We start from the raw sequence: 16,097 nt of genomic DNA on the forward strand, positions 1-16,097 counted from the left end.
CAGTGGTGGAGTACACGTGTGTTTTGTTCCAGTGGTGGAGTACACGTGGGTGGTGTTCCAGTGTTGGAGTACACGTGAGTGTTGGTCCAGTGGTGGAGTACACGTGGATGTTGTTCCAGTGGTGGAGTACACGTGGGTGTTGTTCCAGTGGTGGAGTACACGTGGGTGTTGTTCCAGTGGTTGAGTACACGTTGGTATTGTTCCAGTGGATGAGTACACATGAGTGTTGTTCCTGTGGTGGAGAACACTGGGTGTCTCACCAGTGGTGGATTACACGTGGGTGTTGTTCCAGTGGTGGAGTACACGTGGGTGTTGTTCCAGTGGTGGAGTACACGTAGGTGTTGTTCCAGTGGTGGAGTACACGTGGGTGTTGTTCCAGTGGTAGAGTACACGTGGGTGGTGTTCCAGTGGTGCAGTACACGTGTGTCTCCAGTGGTGGAGTAAACGTGGGTGTTGTTCCAGTGGTGGAGTACACGTGAGTGTTGTTCCAGTGTAGGAGTACACGTGAGTGTTGTTCCAGTAGTGGAGTACACGTGGGTGTCCCTCCAGTGGTGGAGTACACGTGGGTGTTGTTCCAGTGGTGGAGTTCACGTGGGTGATGTTCCAGTGGTGTACACGTGGGTGGTGTTCCAGTGGTAGAGTACACGTGAGTGTTGTTCCAGTGGTGGAGTACACGTGGGTGGTGTTCCAGTGGTGCAGTACACGTGTGTCTCCAGTGGTGGAGTACACGTGGGTGTTGTTCCAGTGGTGGAGTACATGTGAGTGTTGTTCCAGTGGTGGAGTACACGTGGGTATTGTTCCAGTGGAGTACACGTGAGTGTTGCTCCAGTGGTGGAGTACACGTGGGTGTCTCACCAGTGGTGGAGTACACGTGTGTGTTGTTCCAGTGGTGGAGTACACGTGGGTGGTGTTCCAGTGTTGGAGTACACGTGAGTGTTGGTCCAGTGGTGGAGTACACGTGGGTGTTGTTCCAGTGGTGGAGTACACGTGAGTGTTGTTCCAGTGGTGGAGTACACGTGGGTATTGTTCCAGTGGTGGAGTACACGTGAGTGTTGTTCCAGTGGTGGAGTACACGTGGGTGTCTCACCAGTGGTGGATTACACGTGGGTGTTGTTCCAGTGGTGGAGTACACATGGGTGTTGTTCCAGTGGTGGAGTACACGTGGGTGTTGTTCCAGAGGTGGAGTACACGTAGGTGTTGTTCCAGTGGTGGAGTACACGTGGGTGTGGTTCCAGTGGTGGAGTACACGTGAGAATCTCACCAGTGGTGGAGTACACGTGGGTGTTGTTCCAGTGGTGGAGTACACGTGGGTGTTGTTCCAGTGGTGGAGTAAACGTGAGTGTCTCACCAGTGGTGGAGTACACGTGGGTGTTGTTCCAGTGGTGGAGTACACGTGAGTGTTGTTCCAGTGGTGGAGTACACGTGGGTGTCTCACCAGTGGTGGAGTATACGTGGGTGTTGTTCCAGTGGTGAAGTACACGTGGGTGTTGTTCCAGTGGTAGAGTACACGTGGGTGTTGTTCCAGTGGTGGAGTACACGTGAGTGTTGTTCCAGTGGTGGAGTACACGTGGGTGTCTCACCAGTTGTGGAGTATACGTGGGTGTTGTTCCAGTGGTGAAGTACACGTGGGTATTGTTCCAGTGGTGGAGTACACGTGGGTGTTGTTCCAGTGGTGGAGTACACGTGGGTGTTGTTCCAGTGGTGGAGTACACGTGGGTGTTGTTCCAGTGGTGGAGTACACGTGTCTCCAGTGGTGGAGTACACGTGGGTGTTGTTCCAGTGGTGGAGTACACGTGGGTGTTGTTCCAGTGGTGGAGTACACGTGGGTGTTGTTCCAGTGGTGGAGTACAAGAGGTGTTGTTCCAGTCGTGGAGTACACGTGGGTGTTGTTCCAGTGGTGGATTACACGTGGGTGTTGTTCCAGTGGTGGAGTACACGTGAGTGTTGTTCCAGTGGTGGAGTACACATGAGTGTTGTTCCAGGGTTGGAGTACACGTGGGTGTTGTTCCAGTGGTGGAGTACACGTAGGTGTTGTTCCAGTGGTGGAGTACACGTGAGTGTTGTTCCAGTGGTGGAGTACACGTGAGTGTCCCCTCCAGTGGTGGAGTACACGTGGGTGTAGTTCCAGTGGTTGAGTACACGTGAGTGTCTCACCAGTTGTGGAGTACACGTGGGTGTTGTTCCAGTGGTGGAGTACACGTGGGTGACCCTCCAGTAGTAGAGTACTCGTGGGTGTTTCACCAGTGGTGGAGTACACGTGGGTGTCTCACCAGTGGTGGAGTACACGTGAGTGTTGTTCCAGTGGTGGAGTACACGTGGGTGTGGTTCCAGTGGTGGAGTACACGTGAGTGTCTCACCAGTGGTGGAGTACACGTGGGTGTTGTTCCAGTGGTGGAGTAAACGTGAGTGTCTCACCAGTGGTGGAGTACACGTGGGTGTTGTTCCAGTGGTGGAGTACACGTGAGTGTTGTTCCAGTGGTGGAGTACACGTGGGTGTTGTTCCAGTGGTGGAGTACACGTGGGTGTTGTTCCAGTGGTGGAGTACACGTGGGTGTTGTTCTAGTGGTGGAGTACACGTGTCTCCAGTGGTGGAGTACACGTGGATGTTGTTCCAGTGGTGGAGTACACGTGGGTGTTGTTCCAGTGGTGGAGTACACGTGGGTGTTGTTCCAGTGGTGGAGTACACGTGGGTGTTGTTCCAGTGGTGGAGTATACGTGGGTGTTGTTCCAGTGGTGGAGTACACGTGGTTGTTGTTCCAGTGGTGGAGTACACGTGGGTGTTGTTCCAGTGGTGGAGTACACGTGGGTGTTGTTCCAGTGGTGGAGTACACGTGGGTGTTGTTCCAGTGGTGGAGTACACGTGTCTCCAGTGGTGGAGTACACGTGGATGTTGTTCCAGTGGTGGAGTACACGTGGGTGTTGTTCCAGTGGTGGAGTACACGTGGGTGTTGTTCCAGTGGTGGAGTACACGTGTCTCCAGTGGTGGAGTACACGTGGGTGTTGTTCCAGTGGAGGAGTACACGTGTCTCCAGTGGTGGAGTACACGTGGATGTTGTTCCAGTGGAGGAGTACACGTGGGTGTTGTTCCAGTGGTGGAGTACACGTGGGTGTTGTTCCAGTGGTGGAGTACAAGGGGTGTTGTTCCAGTCGTGGAGTACACGTGGGTGTTGTTCCAGTGGTGGAGTACACGTGGGTGTTGTGCCAGTGGTGGAGTACACGTGGGTGTTGTTCCAGTAGTGGAGTACACGTGGGTGTTGTTCCAGTGGAGTACACGTGAGTGTTGTTCCAGTGGTGGAGTACACGTGGGTGTCTCACCAGTGGTGGAGTACACGTGTGTTTTGTTCCAGTGGTGGAGTACACGTGGGTGGTGTTCCAGTGTTGGAGTACACGTGAGTGTTGGTCAAGTGGTGGAGTACACGTGGGTGTTGTTCCAGTGGTGGAGTACACGTGGGTGTTGTTCCAGTGGTGGAGTACACGTGGGTGTTGTTCCAGTGGTGGAGTACACGTTGGTATTGTTCCAGTGGTGGAGTACACATGAGTGTTGTTCCTGTGGTGGAGAACACTGGGTGTCTCACCAGTGGTGGATTACACGTGGGTGTTGTTCCAGTGGTGGAGTACACGTGGGTGTTGTTCCAGTGGTGGAGTACACGTAGGTGTTGTTCCAGTGGTGGAGTACACGTGGGTGTTGTTCCAGTGGTAGAGTACACGTGGGTGGTGTTCCAGTGGTGCAGTACACGTGTGTCTCCAGTGGTGGAGTACACGTGGGTGTTGTTCCAGTGGTGGAGTACACGTGAGTGTTGTTCCAGTGGTGGAATACACGTGGGTGTTGTTCCAGTGGAGTACACGTGGGTGTCTCACAAGTGGTAGAGTACACGTGGGTGTTGTTCCAGTGGTGGAGTACACGTGGGTGTTGTTCCAGTGGTGGAGTACACGTGGGTATTGTTCCAGTGGTGGAGTACACGTGAGTGTTGTTCCAGTGGTGGAGTACACGTGGGTGTCTCACCAGTGGTGGATTACACGTGGGTGTTGTTCCAGTTGTGGAGTACACATGGGTGTTGTTTCAGTGGTGGAGTACACGTTGGTGTTGTTCCAGAGGTGGAGTACACGTAGGTGTTGTTCCAGTGGTGGAGTACACGTGGGTGTGGTTCCAGTGGTGGAGTACACGTGAGTGTCTCACCAGTGGTGGAGTACACGTGGGTGTTGTTCCAGAGGTGGAGTAAACGTGAGTGTCTCACCAGTGGTGGAGTACACGTGGGTGTTGTTCCAGTGGTGGAGTACACGTGAGTGTTGTTCCAGTGGTGGAGTACACGTGGGTGTTGTTGCAGTGGTGGAGTACACGTGAGTGTTGTTCCAGTGGTGGAGTACACGTGGGTGTCTCACCAGTGGTGGAGTATACGTGGGTGTTGTTCCAGTGGTGGAGTACACGTGGGTGTTGTTCCAGTGGTGGAGTACACGTGGGTGTTGTTCCAGTGGTGGAGTACACGTGGGTGTTGTTCCAGTGGTGGAGTACACGTGGGTGTTGTTCCAGTGGTGGAGTACACGTGGGTGTTGTTCCAGTGGTGGAGTACACGTGTCTCCAGTGGTGGAGTACACGTGGATGTTGTTCCAGTGGTGGAGTACACGTGGGTGTTGTTCCAGTGGTGGAGTACAAGGGGTGTTGTTCCAGTCGTGGAGTACACGTGGTGTTGTTCCAGTGGTGGAGTACACGTGTCTCCAGTGGTGGAGTACACGTGGATGTTGTTCCAGTGGTGGAGTACACGTGGGTGTTGTTCCAGTGGTGGAGTACAAGGGGTGTTGTTCCAGTCGTGGAGTACACGTGAGTGTTGTTCCAGTGGTGGAGTACATGTGGGTGTTGTTCCAGTGGTGGAGTACACGTGGGTGTTGTTCCAGTGGTGGAGTACACGTAGGTGTTGTTCCAGTGGTGGAGTACACGTGGGTGGTGTTCCAGTGGTGCAGTTCACGTGTGTCTCCAGTGGTGGAATACACGTGGGTGTTGTTCCAGTGGTGGAGTACACGTGGGTGTTGTTCCAGTGGAGTTCACGTGAGTGTTGTTCCAGTGGTGGAGTACACGTGGGTGTCTCACCAGTGGTGGAGTACACGTGTGTGTTGTTCCAGTGGTGGAGTACACGTGGGTGTTGTTCCAGTGGTGGAGTACACGTGGGTGGTGTTCCAGTGTTGGAGTACACGTGAGTGTTGGTCCAGTGGTGGAGTACACGTGGGTGTTGTTCCAGTGGTGGAGTACACGTGGGTGTTGTTCCAGTGGTAGAGTACACGTGGGTATTGTTCCAGTGGTGGAGTACACATTAGTGTTGTTCCTGTGGTGGAGTACACGAGGGTGTCTCACCAGTGGTGGATTACACGTGGGTGTTGTTCCAGTGGTGGAGTACACATGGGTGTTGTTCCAGTGGTGGAGTACACGTAGATGTTGTTCCAGTGGTGGAGTACACGTGGGTGTTGTTCCAGTGGTGGAGTACACGTGGGTGTTGTTCCAGTGGTGGAGTACACGTGGGTGGTGTTCCAGTGGTGCAGTACGCGTGTCTCCAGTGGTGGAGTACACGTGAGTGTTGTTCCAGTGGTGGAATACACGTGGGTGTTGTTCCAGTGGAGTACACGTGAGTGTTGTTCCAGTGGTGGAGTACACGTGGGTGTATCACCAGTGGTGAAGTACACGTGGGTGTTGTTCCAGTGGTGGAGTACACGTGGGTGTTGTTCCAGTAGTGGAGTACACGTGGGTGTCTCACAAGTGGGAGAGTACACGTGGGTGTTGTTCCAGTGGTGGAATACACATGGGTGTTGTTCCAGTGGTGGAGTACACGTGGGTATTGTTCCAGTGGTGGAGTACACGTGAGTGTTGTTCCAGTGGTGGAGTACACGAGGTTGTCTCACCAGTGGTGGATTACACGTGGGTGTTGTTCCAGTGGTGGAGTACACATGGGTGTTGTTCCAGTGGTGGAGTATACGTGGGTGTTTTTCCAGAGGTGGAGTACACGTAGGTGTTGTTCCAGTGGTGGAGTACACGTGGGTGTTATTCCAGTGGTGGAGTACACGTGAGTGTTGTTCCAGTGGTGGAGAACACGGTGGTGTTGTTCCAGTGGTGGAGTACATGTGGGTTCCAGTGGTGGAGTACACGTGAGTGTTGTTCCAGTGGTGGAGTACACATGGGTGTCTCACCAGTGGTGGAGTACACGTGAGTGTTGTTCCAGTGGTGTAGTACACGTGGGTGTTGTTCCAGGAGTGGAATACACGTAGGTGTTGTTCCAGTGGTGGAATACACGTGAGTGTTGTTCCAGTGGTGGAGTACACGTGGGTGTCTCACCAGTGGTGGAGTACACGTGAGTGTTGTTCCAGTAGTGGAGTACACGTGGGTGTCCCTCCAGTGGTGGAGTACACGTGGGTGTCTCACCAGTGGTGGAGTACACGTGGATGTTGATCCAGTGGTGGAGTACACGGGAGTGTTGTTCCAGTGGTGGAGTACACGTGAGTGTTGTTCCAGTGGTGGAGTACACGTGGGTGTCTCACCAGTGGTGGAGTACACGTGGATGTTGATCCAGTGGTGGAGTACACGGGAGTGTTGTTCCAGTGGTGGAGTACACGTGAGTGTTGTTCCAGTGGTGGAGTACACGTGGGTGTCTCACCAGTGGTGGAGTACACGTGGGTGTTGTTCCAGTGGTGGAGTACACGTGGGTGTCTCACCAGTGGTGGAGTACACCTGAGTGTTGTTCCAGTGTTGGAGTACACGTGAGTGTTGTTCCAGTGGTGGAGTACACGTGAGTGTAGTTCCAGTGGTAGAGTACACGTGGGTGTTGTTCTAGTGGTGTAGTACACGTGGGTGTTGTTTCAGTGGTGGAGTACACGTGAGTGTTGTTCCAGTGGTGGAGTACACGTGGGTGTCCCTCCAGTGGTGGAGTACACGTGGGTGTCTCACCAGTGGTGGAGTAAACGTGGGTGTTGTTCCAGTGGTGGAGTACACGTGGGTGTTGTTCCAGTGGTGGAGTACACGTGAGTGTTGTTCCAGTGGTGGAGTACACGTGAGTGTTGTTCCAGTGCTGGAGTACACGTGGGTGTTGTTCCAGTGGTGGAGTACACGTGAGTGTTGTCCAATGGTGGAGTACACGTGGGTGTCTCACCAGTGGTGGAGTACACGTGGGTGTGGTTCCAGTGGTGGAGTACACGTGAGTGTTGTTCCAGTGGTGGAGTACACGTGGGTGTCTCACCAGTGGTGGAGTACACTTGGGTGTGGTTCCAGTGGTGGAGTACACGTGGGTGTTGTTCCAGTGGTGGAGTACATGTGGGTGTTGTTCCAGTAGTGGAGTACACGTGGGTGTCTCACCAGTGGTGGAGTACACGTGGGTGTTATTCCAGTAGTGGAGTACAAGTGAGTGTTATTCCAGTGGTGGAGTACACGTGGGTGTTGTTCCAGTGGTGGAGTACACGTGGGTGTTGTTCCAGTGGTGGAGTGCACGTGGGTGTCCCTCCAGTGGTGGCGTACACGTGGGTGTCTCACCAGTGTTGGAGTACACGTGAGTGTTGTTCCAGTGGTGGAGCACACGTGAGTGTTGTTCCAGTAGTGGAGTACACGTGGGTGTTGTTCCAGTGGTGGAGTACACGTGAGTGTTGTTCCAGTGGTGGAGTACACGTGGGTGTCCCTCCAGTGGTGGAGTACACGTGGGTGTTGTTCCAGTGGTGGAGTACACGTGAGTGTTGTTCCAGTGGTGGAGTACACATGAGTGTTGTTCCAGTGGTGGAGTACACGTGTGTGTTGTTCCACTGGTGGAGTACACGTGAGTGTTGTTCCAGTGGTGGAGTACACGTGGGTGTAGTTCCAGTGGTGGAGTACACGTGACTGTCTCACCAGTGGTGGAGTACACGTGGGTGTTGTTCCAGTGGTGGAGTACACGTGGGTGTCCCTCCAGTGGTGGAGTACACGTGAGTGTCTCACCAGTGGTGGAGTACACGTGGGTGTAGTTCCAGTGGTGGAGTACACGTGACTGTCTCACCAGTGGTGGAGTACACGTGGGTGTTGTTCCAGTGGTGGAGTACACGTGGGTGTCCCTCCAGGGGTGGAGTACACGTGAGTGTCTCACCAGTGGTGGAGTACACGTGGGTGTTGTTCCAGTGGTGGAGTACACGTGAGTGTCTCACCAGGGGTGGTGTACACGTGAGTGTTGTTCCAGTGGTGGAGTACACGTGAGTGTTGTTCCATTGGTGGAGTACACGTGGGTGTTGTTCCAGTGGTGGAGTACACGTGGGTGTTGTTCCATTGGTGAAGTACAAGGGGTGTTGTTCCAGTCGTGGAGTACACGTGGGTGTTGTTCCAGTGGTGGAGTACACGTGGGTGCCTCACCAGTGGTGGAGTATACGTGGGTGTTGTTCCAGTGGTGGAGTACACGTGGGTGTTATTCCAGTGGTGGAGTACACGTGGGTGTTGTTCCAGTGGTGGAGTACACGTGGGTGTTGTTCCAGTGGTGGAGTACACGTGGGTGTTGTTCCAGTGGTGGAGTACACGTGGGTGTTGTTCCAGTGGTGGAATACACGTGTCTCCAGTGGTGGAGTACACGTGTCTCCAGTGGTGGAGTACACGTGTCTCCAGTGGTGGAGTACACGTGGGTGTTGTTCCAGTGGTGGAGTACACGTGTCTCCAGTGGTAGATTACACGTGGGTGTTGTTCCAGTGGTGGAGTACACGTGGGTGTTGTTCCAGTTGTGGAGTACACGTGGGTGTTGTTCCAGTGGTGGAGTACAAGGGGTGTTTTTCCAGTCGTGGAGTACACGTGGGTGTTGTTCCAGTGGTGGAGTACACGTGAGTGTTGTTCCAGTGGTGGAGTACACGTGGGTGTTGTTCCAGTGGTGGGGTACACGTGAGTGTTGTTCCAGTGGTGGAGTATACGTGGGTGTCCCTCCAGTGGTGGAGTACACGTGGGTGTTGCTCCAGAGGTGGAGTACACGTGAGTGTTGTTCCAGTGGTGGAGTACACATGAGTGTTGTTCCAGTGGTGGAGTACACGTGGGTGTCTCACCAGTGGTGGAGTACACGTGGGTGTTATTCCAGTAGTGGAGTACGAGTGTTATTCCAGTGGTGGAGTACACGTGAGTGTCTCACCAGAGGTGGAGTACACGTGGGTGTTGTTCCAGTGGTGGAGTACACGTGAGTGTCTCACCAGTGGTGGAGTACACGTGAGTGTTGTTCCAGTGGTGGAGTACACGTGAGTGTTGTTCCAGTGGTGGAGTACACGTGGGTGTCTCACCAGTGGTGGAGTACACGTGAGTGTTGTTCCAGTAGTGGAGTACACGTGGGTGTCCCTCCAGTGGTGGAGTACACGTGGGTGTCTCACCAGTGGTGGAGTACACATGGATGTTGATCCAGTGGTGGAGTACACGTGGATGTTGATCCAGTGGTGGAGTACACGGGAGTGTTGTTCCAGTGGTGGAGTACACGTGAGTGTTGTTCCAGTGGTGGAGTACACGTGGGTGTTGTTCCAGTGGTGGAGTACACGTGGGTGTCTCACCAGTGGTGGAGTACACCTGAGTGTTATTCCAGTGTTGGAGTACACGTGAGTGTTGTTCCAGTGGTGGAGTACACGTGAGTGTAGTTCCAGTGGTAGAGTACACGTGGGTGTTGTTCCAGTGGTGTAGTACACGTGGGTGTTGTTTCAGTGGTGGAGTACACGTGAGTGTTGTTCCAGTGGTGGAGTACACGTGGGTGTCCCTCCAGTGGTGGAGTACACGTGGGTGTCTCACCAGTGGTGGAGTAAACGTGGGTGTTGTTCCAGTGGTGGAGTACACGTGGGTGTTGTTCCAGTGGTGGAATACACGTGAGTGTTGTTCCAGTGGTGGAGTACACGTGAGTGTTGTTCCAGTGGTGGAGTACACGTGGGTGTTGTTCCAGTGGTGGAGTACACGTGAGTGTTGTTCCAATGGTGGAGTACACGTGGGTGTCTCACCAGTGGTGGAGTACACGTGGGTGTGGTTCCAGTGGTGGAGTACACGTGAGAGTTGTTCCAGTGGTGGAGTACACGTGGGTGTCTCACCAGTGGTGGAGTACACGTGGGTGTGGTTCCAGTGGTGGAGTACACGTGGGTGTTGTTCCAGTGGTGGAGTACATGTGGGTGTTGTTCCAGTGGTGGAGTACACGTGGGTGTCTCACCAGTGGTGGAGTACACGTCGGTGTTATTCCAGTAGTGGAGTACAAGTGAGTGTTATTCCAGTGGTGGAGTACACGTGGGTGTTGTTCCAGTGGTGGAGTACACGTGGGTGTTGTTCCAGTGGTGGAGTGCACGTGGGTGTCCCTCCAGTGGTGGCGTACACGTGGGTGTCTCACCAGTGTTGGAGTACACGTGAGTGTTGCTCCAGTGGTGGAGCACACGTGAGTGTTGTTCCAGTGGTTGAGTACACGTGGGTGTTGTTCCAGTGGTGGAGTACACGTGAGTGTTGTTCCAGTGGTGGAGTACACGTGGGTGTCCCTCCAGTGGTGGAGTACACGTGGGTGTTGTTCCAGTGGTGGAGTACACGTGAGTGTTGTTCCAGTGGTGGAGTACACATGAGTGTTGTTCCAGTGGTGGAGTACACGTGTGTGTTGTTCCACTGGTGGAGTACACGTGAGTGTTGTTCCAGTGGTGGAGTACACGTGGGTGTAGTTCCAGTGGTGGAGTACACGTGACTGTCTCACCAGTGGTGGAGTACACGTGGGTGTTGTTCCAGTGGTGGAGTACACGTGGGTGTCCCTCCAGTGGTGGAGTACACGTGAGTGTCTCACCAGTGGTGGAGTACACGTGGGTGTAGTTCCAGTGGTGGAGTACACGTGACTGTCTCACCAGTGGTGGAGTACACGTGGGTGTTGTTCCAGTGGTGGAGTACACGTGGGTGTCCCTCCAGTGGTGGAGTACACGTGAGTGTCTCACCAGTGGTGGAGTACACGTGGGTGTTGTTCCAGTGGTGGAGTACACGTGAGTGTCTCACCAGGGGTGGAGTACCCGTGAGTGTTGTTCCAGTGGTGGAGTACACGTGAGTGTTGTTCCATTGGTGGAGTACACGTGGGTGTTGTTCCAGTGGTGGAGTACACGTGGGTGTTGTTCCATTGGTGAAGTACAAGGGGTGTTGTTCCAGTCGTGGAGTACACGTGGGTGTTGTTCCAGTGGTGGAGTACACGTGGGTGCCTCACCAGTGGTGGAGTATACGTGGGTGTTGTTCCAGTGGTGGAGTACACGTGGGTGTTGTTCCAGTGGTGGAGTACACGTGGGTGTTGTTCCAGTGGTGGAGTACACGTGGGTGTTGTTCCAGTGGTGGAGTACACGTGGGTGTTGTTCCAGTGGTGGAATACACGTGTCTCCAGTGGTGGAGTACACGTGTCTGCAGTGGTGGAATACACGTGTCTCCAGTGGTGGAGTACACGTGGGTGTTGTTCCAGTGGTGGAGTACACGTGTCTCCAGTGGTAGATTACACGTGGGTGTTGTTCCAGTGGTGGAGTACACGTAGGTGTTGTTCCAGTGGTGGAGTACACGTGGGTGTTGTTCCAGTGGTGGAATACAAGGGGTGTTTTTCCAGTCGTGGAGTACACGTGGGTGTTGTTCCAGTGGTGGAGTACACGTGAGTGTTGTTCCAGTGGTGGAGTACACGTGGGTGTTGTTCCAGTGGTGGAGTACACGTGAGTGTTGTTCCAGTGGTGGAGTACACGTGGGTGTCCCTCCAGTGGTGGAGTACACGTGGGTGTTGCTCCAGAGGTGGAGTACACGTGAGTGTTGTTCCAGTGGTGGAGTACACATGAGTGTTGTTCCAGTGGTGGAGTACACGTGGGTGTCTCACCAGTGGTGGAGTACACGTGGGTGTTATTCCAGTAGTGGAGTACGAGTGTTATTCCAGTGGTGGAGTACACGTGAGTGTCTCACCAGAGGTGGAGTACACGTGGGTGTTGTTCCAGTGGTGGAGTACACGTGAGTGTTGTTCCAGTGGTGGAGTACACGTGAGTGTTGTTCCAGTGGTGGAGTACACGTGGGTGTTGTTCCAGTGGTGGAGTACACGTGGGTGTTGTTCCAGTGGTGGAGTACACGTGGGTGTTGTTCCAGTGGTGGAGTACACGTGGGTGTTGTTCCAGTGGTGGAGTACACGTGGGTGTCCCTCCAATGGTGGCGTACATGTGGGTGTCTCACCAGTGTTGGAGTACACGTGAGTGTTGTTCCAGTGGTGGAGCACACGTGAGTGTTGTTCCAGTGGTGGAGTACACGTGGGTGTTGTTCCAGTGGTGGAGTACACGTGAGTGTTGTTCCAGTGGTGGAGTACACGTGGGTGTCCCTCCAGTGGTGGAGTACACGTGGGTGTTGTTCCGGTGGTGGAGTACACGTGAGTGTTGTTCCTGTGGTGGAGTACACATGAGTGTTGTTCCAGTGGTGGAGTACACGTGTGTGTTGTTCCACTGGTGGAGTACACGTGAGTGTTGTTCCAGTGGTGGAGTACACGTGGGTGTAGTTCCAGTGGTGGAGTACACGTGACTGTCTCACCAGTGGTGGAGTACACGTGGGTGTTGTTCCAGTGGTGGAGTACACGTGGGTGTCCCTCCAGTGGTGGAGTACACGTGAGTGTCTCACCAGTGGTGGAGTACACGTGGGTGTTGTTCCAGTGGTGGAGTACACGTGAGTGTCTCACCAGTGGTGGAGTACACGTGAGTGTTGTTCCAGTGGTGGAGTACACGTGAGTGTTGTTCTATTGGTGGAGTACACGTGGGTGTTGTTCCAGTAGTGGAGTACACGTGGGTGTTGTTCCATTGGTGAAGTACAAGGGGTGTTGTTCCAGTCGTGGAGTACACGTGGGTGTTGTTCCAGTGGTGGAGTACACGTGAGTGTTGTTCCATTGGTGGAGTACACGTGGGTGTTGTTCCAGTGGTGGAGTACACGTGGGTGTTGTTCCAGTGGTGGAGTACACGTGGGTGCCTCACCAGTGGTGGAGTATACGTGGGTGTTGTTCCAGTGGTGGAGTACACGTGGGTGTTGTTCCAGTGGTGGAGTACACGTGGGTGTTGTTCCAGTGGTGGAGTACACGTGGGTGTTGTTCCAGTGGTGGAGTACACGTGGGTGTTGTTCCAGTGGTGGAATACACGTGTCTCCAGTGGTGGAGTACACGTGTCTCCAGTGGTGGAGTACACGTGTCTCCAGTGGTGGAGTACACGTGGGTGTTGTTCCAGTGGTGGAGTACACGTGTCTCCAGTGGTAGATTACACGTGGGTGTTGTTCCAGTGGTGGAGTACACGTGGGTGTTGTTCCAGTGGTGGAGTACACGTGGGTGTTGTTCCAGTGGTGGAGTACAAGGGGTGTTTTTCCAGTCGTGGAGTACACGTGGGTGTTGTTCCAGTGGTGGAGTACACGTGAGTGTTGTTCCAGTGGTGGAGTACACGTGGGTGTTGTTCCAGTGGTGGAGTACACGTGAGTGTTGTTCCAGTGGTGGAGTACACGTGGGTGTCCCTCCAGTGGTGGAGTACACGTGAGTGTTGCTCCAGAGGTGGAGTACACGTGAGTGTTGTTCCAGTGGTGGAGTACACATGAGTGTTGTTCCAGTGGTGGAGTACACGTGGGTGTCTCACCAGTGGTGGAGTACACGTGGGTGTTATTCCAGTAGTGGAGTACGAGTGTTATTCCAGTGGTGGAGTACACGTGAGTGTCTCACCAGAGGTGGAGTACACGTGGGTGTTGTTCCAGTGGTGGAGTACACGTGAGTGTCTCACCAGTGGTGGAGTACACGTGAGTGTTGTTCCAGTGGTGGAGTACACGTGAGTGTTGTTCCAGTGGTGGAGTACACGTGGGTGTTGTTCCAGTGGTGGAGTACACGTGGGTGTTGTTCCAGTGGTGGAGTACACGTGGGTGTTGTTCCAGTGGTGGAGTACACGTGGGTGTTGTTCCAGTGGTGGAGTACACGTGGGTGTTGTTCCAGTGGTGGAGTACACGTGGGTGTCCCTCCAGTGGTGGCGTACACGTGGGTGTCTCACCAGTGTTGGAGTTCACGTGAGTGTTGTTCCAGTGGTGGAGCACACGTGAGTGTTGTTCCAGTGGTGGAGTACACGTGGGTGTTGTTCCAGTGGTGGAGTACACGTGAGTGTTGTTCCAGTGGTGGAGTACACGTGGGTGTCCCTCCAGTGGTGGAGTACACGTGGGTGTTGTTCCGGTGGTGGAGTACACGTGAGTGTTGTTCCAGTGGTGGAGTACACATGAGTGTTGTTCCAGTGGTGGAGTACACGTGCGTGTTGTTCCACTGGTGGAGTACACGTGAGTGTTGTTCCAGTGGTGGAGTACACGTGGGTGTAGTTCCAGTGGTGGAGTACACGTGACTGTCTCACCAGTGGTGGAGTACACGTGGGTGTTGTTCCAGTGGTGGACTACACGTGGGTGTCCCTCCAGTGGTGGAGTACACGTGAATGTCTCACCAGTGGTGGAGTACACGTGGGTGTTGTTCCAGTGGTGGAGTACACGTGAGTGTCTCACCAGTGGTGGAGTACACGTGAGTGTTGTTCCAGTGGTGGAGTACACGTGAGTGTTGTTCCATTGGTGGAGTACACGTGGGTGTTGTTCCAGTAGTGGAGTACACGTGGGTGTTGTTCCATTGGTGAAGTACAAGGGGTGTTGTTCCGGTCGTGGAGTACACGTGGGTGTTGTTCCAGTGGTGGAGTACACGTGAGTGTTGTTCCATTGGTGGAGTACACGTGGGTGTTGTTCCAGTGGTGGAGTACACGTGGGTGTTGTTCCAGTGGTGGAGTACACGTGGGTGCCTCACCAGTGGTGGAGTATACGTGGGTGTTGTTCCAGTGGTGGAGTACACGTGGGTGTTGTTCCAGTGGTGGAGTACACGTGGGTGTTGTTCCAGTGGTGGAGTACACGTGGGTGTTGTTCCAGTGGTGGAGTACACGTGGGTGTTGTTCCAGTGGTGGAATACACGTGTCTCCAGTGGTGGAGTACACGTGTCTCCAGTGGTGGAGTACACGTGTCTCCAGTGGTGGAGTACACGTGGGTGTTGTTCCAGTGGTGGAGTACACGTGTCTCCAGTGGTAGATTACACGTGGGTGTTGTTCCAGTGGTGGAGTACACGTGGGTGTTGTTCCAGTGGTGGAGTACACGTGGGTGTTGTTCCAGTGGTGGAGTACAAGGGGTGTTTTTCCAGTCGTGGAGTACACGTGGGTGTTGTTCCAGTGGTGGAGTACACGTGAGTGTTGTTCCAGTGGTGGAGTACACGTGGGTGTTGTTCCAGTGGTGGAGTACACGTGAGTGTTGTTCCAGTGGTGGAGTACACGTGGGTGTCCCTCCAGTGGTGGAGTACACGTGGGTGTTGCTCCAGAGGTGGAGTACACGTGAGTGTTGTTCCAGTGGTGGAGTACACATGAGTGTTGTTCCAGTGGTGGAGTACACGTGGGTGTTGTTCCAGTGGTGGAATACACGTGTCTCCAGTGGTGGAGTACACGTGTCTCCAGTGGTGGAGTACACGTGTCTCCAGTGGTGGAGTACACGTGGGTGTTGTTCCAGTGGTGGAGTACACGTGTCTCCAGTGGTAGATTACACGTGGGTGTTGTTCCAGTGGTGGAGTACACGTGGGTGTTGTTCCAGTGGTGGAGTACACGTGGGTGTTGTTCCAGTGGTGGAGTACAAGGGGTGTTTTTCCAGTCGTGGAGTACACGAGGGTGTTGTTCCAGTGGTGGAGTACACGTGAGTGTTGTTCCAGTGGTGGAGTACACGTGGGTGTTGTTCCAGTGGTGGAGTACACGTGAGTGTTGTTCCAGTGGTGGAGTACACGTGGGTGTCCCTCCAGTGGTGGAGTACACGTGAGTGTTGCTCCAGAGGTGGAGTACACGTGAGTGTTGTTCCAGTGGTGGAGTACACATGAGTGTTGTTCCAGTGGTGGAGTACACGTGGGTGTCTCACCAGTGGTGGAGTACACGTGGGTGTTATTCCAGTAGTGGAGTACGAGTGTTATTCCAGTGGTGGAGTACACGTGAGTGTCTCACCAGAGGTGGAGTACACGTGGGTGTTGTTCCAGTGGTGGAGTACACGTGAGTGTCTCACCAGTGGTTGAGTACACGTGAGTGTTGTTCCAGTGGTGGAGTACACGTGAGTGTTGTTCCAGTGGTGG

The sequence above is a fragment of the Procambarus clarkii genome, chromosome 3 (assembly GCF_040958095.1).
Source record: "Procambarus clarkii isolate CNS0578487 chromosome 3, FALCON_Pclarkii_2.0, whole genome shotgun sequence".
Taxonomy (NCBI): Eukaryota; Metazoa; Arthropoda; class Malacostraca; order Decapoda; family Cambaridae; genus Procambarus; species Procambarus clarkii.